We start from the raw sequence: 4,799 nt of genomic DNA on the forward strand, positions 1-4,799 counted from the left end.
TTTTTAAATCTCATGACAATCTTCAACTTCATCAAAACCGAATGAGCTTTAGTCCCTCTTAATGCTTTTCAAGACGCAGAACTCTGAGTGATCAAATCTTTAAAATCAGGTCAGGAATGGATAGTTTATTTTTTTAAATAATCAACTGGGCATGATAGTTTTTTACACACACTACTAAAACAGGAGTTTATTGTGTTATTTATTTGTTGAGGACTATCTTCAGCCGAGGACTCACTATTTACTTGACTTATACGCGTGTTCAAAATACACTTCAGTGTTTGTGTTCGTGGACGTGGTAATGAATGAACATGTCAGCAAGTTCAACACGGTGGCTCACTGGTGTATTTTGAAGTCGATGGCGTTTTGGTGCAGAAGAAGCTACAGTAGCAGGCTTGGGCTGCACAGCCACAGTGTTAATAACATTAATCCATTGTTGGTTTTGGTCTTTTTTCATTGAATTTGTAAAGAACCAGAAAGATATGCAGTATGCAATGGATTGTCTTTCAAATAAACGCCTGTGTTGTCTCTTCTAAAATGGGCTTGGTCACTGCATGGTTTAATGCAACAAAGGCAAGAGTTGTTGTCATAGTCACCAAACAATCACACAATTTATTTTATGTTCAGTTTGATATTCTTGTAGTTGTAGAAACTGAAGAATGTTAGGCTGATTAGCTTGTATCTGTTGTGGAGCAACATGTTTTTAACGTCTATGTCCATTCATTTTATTGTTTGTATTTGTGAGAGTGTTTTGTGTGTTTGTGGGCATATGCATGTTCATGTGTGTAACAGGTTAAGCAGTAAGCAGGTACAGGAGTGGTAGTGTTGGAACAACCTCCTCTCACACCTGCCGAGTCTTTCTTTCTTTCTTTCTTTCTTTCTTTCTTTCTTTCTTTCTCTTACGCATCAGTTTATTGTCGTCTAAATGTAATGTAACAGACCAAACTGTAAAGCTTTGAGTGTAAAACTTTAGTGTATTTTACTTTGGTCATCCCTTATTTATACATGTTGCTCCTCTATAGGCCTGGAATTTACTACAGTTTGACATATGACATATAGCTTCAACATGTTATTTATGCAATAGCAAAGAACCATGGTGGGATTAACTTGTTTGAGGACCCTGGGGCAACCATTTGTTGTTGGGTCCCCATTGAGCCCCCACTCCCTACCTTCTGCACTCTGTGCATTGTGTATATACCCTGTTGCTTTGAAGTTTTCATTATGTATAGTGCACACAGCAGCTTACACATGACAGCGTCATTATTTGTCAAGAAACCAACTTGTACTCTTGTCCTGGAATAATACCACCTGGCCCCATGTTTTCTGGTTGTCAGTTTGTGGTAATCAGACTATACATTACTTTTTTTGTGTAATGTGAGCACCATAAAGAAAAAAAAAAAAGGTTAGTAATCTTGCCTCGTCAAGAACAAAGCTCAGGAACTCTGTTTAGAAATGGATGTATGGAGATGGATATATTGTTTACTGTGACAGTGGTTTAAAGTTGGCTGGTATCATCATGTTTTCATTTAAATCAACACTTTCAATCAACAATCAATTTCATTTAATAACATGCACTGGACACTGTATACCATGGATCTCAGGTATGAAAGCCCTCACTCATCATTGCATTCTTTATCAACATGGAGACTTCAACACTGGCATATCTTCATATAAAAGGCTATTTTAGGTCTCCTTCCATCCTACCTTCGGACCTATTTCAGCGTAAATAGTACCGGCACTTACAATCTTCGTTCCCAGGATCTTTTCCTTCTTTCTGTCCCAAAGGTTAGAACTGAGCTGGGGAAAAAGGCGTTTCAGTACGCTGCTCCCTCTACATGGAACAAGTTAAAGAAATCCATGAAACTAACTGAGCTGGTCTCATTGGTTGCTTTTAAGAGGATGTTGATTGACACAGCCACATCTGGCTGGAGATGTTTTGCCTGATGTGTTTAGGATTCTGGTTGACTTTGAGGGATTTGCTGTTTCAGTTGTTTATGTTTTTAGTGATTTTTGTGTATTTTGTGTTTGTATGTATGTGTGGTTGTAGGCTAATGCTGCCCTTCTTGGCCAGGACACTCTTGAAAAAGAGATTTTTAATCTCAATGAGTCTCTTTGTGGTTAAATAAAAAACAAACAAAGCATTTAGCTAATATTTTACAAGTAACACACTTCAGTGTTGCAAACACTTTGGAGAACCAACTTTCTTTAAAGAGAGAAATAATTGATCAGCAGGCCAGACTTTTGGCATTATTGATCTATTTGCCAACACTTTGAAATCGGAGACATCAATATGTTTCCCCCACTGAAAACACAGACCATAGACCAGCCCATGTAGTTAACTCGCCATTGTATGATCTTCTAATGATAACATCTTTAATTGTGACCACTGGGTGTCACTAGATATCTCTGATCAATATCTCTGTACAAGCCACAACCATATTCATCGGACTCAGTCTTTAATATATTCAAATTCAAATGATAAATGTTAATCCTTTACAGAGCTGTTCAAATTCCAATTCTCCTTTGTTATGCTTGAGGAACACAGTCAAAGTCAAGATGTGTTTGTGTGTCACCCACTCTAGAGCAAGAGCAACGGGTCTCTACGTTGGTCCCACAGAGGACACCTCCAGCGGCAGCCATCTTGGAAGTGGTGGTATCGGGCTGGCACAGTATGTTTTTGTCTGCGGGTGTTCTGTCTGCCTCAGAATCGCATCGTTCGCCATCTCCAATCTTTTTTCTTTCTCTTTTTTCAATGTCATAGTCTTTCTCCCCCATCACCCTTTCCTCCCTCCTTCTCAGCCATGCAAATAGACTCATTTGCAAATGTGAAAAAACAAGTAGGGAGGAAAAAAAGAGAGATGGAAAGATGAACCTCCAGCTGAAGAAGGTGCCCCCCCTACACACCACCTCCGCCCCTCACCCCATCCTCTCGTTATCCTCCCCAGCTCATTTGAATAAATTAACACCCCTTGATGTCTCATGTGCACATGCACGTACTCCTGCAAAAACACACATATGCAAGCACGTACACACTCAAGCTAATGCACTCCCAATTTACATGTGCACGCACAACCGACTGTAGGGTATGAGAGCAGCCAGAAATACATGTCCTGCGCTTAACCGCCATGTAGACACATGCTCACACACACACACAGACACACACACACACGCATTCTCAGATGTGCTGATACGCTCGTACACATCTGCCACAAAAATCACGCATGCTTGGTTTAAAGGCAAACACACTTCATTGGTCGACGCTTTCCTGGCGTTAATGTACTGCGGCACGGTGGTGTGTGATTCATATTAGCCCATTGGACCTTTTTCACAACCGACATTTTGACTTGTCATAGTAGGAAAAGCACAGCTGAAATTGATAACCTTAATGATGGCTCAATTCCATCAGGTGTCCCAGTAATGTATTTCACTGAGTCAGCATGCACAATACCAGGGCCTCAATACCAGGGAATGCAGCCATCATAAATGGTTTTGAATACACCTGTGCTTTTCCTACTATGACATGTCACCATGTCTGCCGTGAAAACGGTCCATGCAGAGGCTTGTTCATACATAGCGGCATGCAGAGGTATCTAGCTGGGCCCCACTAAGATAAAGGAGCTCTGCAGCACATTGCTTGGCTTTGAGCATGTTTATGACTGACACTTACACAAACTGCAGTTTTTGTGCTTAGTCTGTTTTAACTGCCATGATGCAGTTTTAAAGGAACATAACTCCTCCACTTACCCATCATAGAGAGATTTGCCTCTTCCAGCTCCTCCAATCATAACCCACCACCATTGGCTCATTTTCCTGCAGCTCTCTCCCTGTTCTCATTACGATCCGTGTGCCCTTGCACAGAGCTAAGCAGTAGTACCATGTGCCCTCTTCCTCTCCTAATTCTGACCTTGGTTATGGTTTCATTGGGCTGGGGGGCTGTGCATTAATACTGGATACATTAGCGCTAATATGATCCTAGCATGTTGCGGCCTGAGGGGGAGCTTTGATTGTCTGAGCATTAACATTAACATCCACATTAACTTATCCGCCTCATCACTCTCTCTATGCCCCTCACCCCTCCCTCTGCTGTCTGTTTCTTTGCTGCCCTGCTCACCCATTTTCTTCCTCAGTCAACAAACTCTCTCACTCATTTCCTATCTCCTTCCCTATCTCCAGGCAACGACATGGCAGAGTGATGGAGATGACTCACATGGTGCTGTGGTTTTTTTAGGGTTACTGTCCTCAGTGACAGTCGCTAGAGCTGTCTGGGATCTGCTTGCCTTTTCTCCGGTCTGGCTGGCCGAGCTCAGCCTGTCAGCCTCCATGATGATCACTGGCTGACATACAGTACAACCTGCTTGGTGCTGTCAGGCCGACTTACATCAGCCCCCTAACCAGCTTGCTACACTGCCTTTTGAAGTCCTGACAGAGTCCTTCGTGTGTCACCACACAGGCCTGCAGGGTGGCACCTCTGTTTGAGGAACTTGGTTTGAGTGGCAAGGTGTTGGATGCTGTTATATGACCACTTTGTCATTGGGAGAGGAGAAATACTTGATGCTGAGACAGATCATATTCCCTGAGGGTTTCTAAACAAGTTTCCCTCACCATACACGATACGCTGCACTTTTAAACCTGGACTATGGTTAGTGGCTGAACATGTGTTCATCTACAGTATGGAAGTTAGTTTAGAGTACACATCTGGATGTACAGAATGTGTAATGGAAGTGCTTCAGTGCACACTCTAAATGTGTCCCTGTCATCTAGTGGTGTTTGTGGGTCTGTGAGAGAGAGAGAGAGAGAGAGAG

At 42.3% G+C, this 4,799-nt stretch overlaps 1 long non-coding RNA gene across 1 annotated transcript in view; it reads left to right on the forward strand.

Annotated features, from left to right (window-relative positions):
- LOC116672000 (uncharacterized) overlaps window positions 1-1,997 on the forward strand; it is a 5,359-nt gene extending 3,362 nt beyond the window's left edge. Inside the window, exons 2-3 of the long non-coding RNA XR_004327440.1 lie at window positions 908-916; window positions 1,986-1,997. This is a non-coding gene — a long non-coding RNA (uncharacterized LOC116672000). The remainder of the gene's footprint in view (window positions 1-907; window positions 917-1,985) is intronic.
- The last annotated feature ends 2,802 nt before the right edge of the window (window positions 1,998-4,799 follow it).

Source organism: Etheostoma spectabile, chromosome 3 (assembly GCF_008692095.1).
Source record: "Etheostoma spectabile isolate EspeVRDwgs_2016 chromosome 3, UIUC_Espe_1.0, whole genome shotgun sequence".
NCBI classification, from domain to species: Eukaryota; Metazoa; Chordata; class Actinopteri; order Perciformes; family Percidae; genus Etheostoma; species Etheostoma spectabile.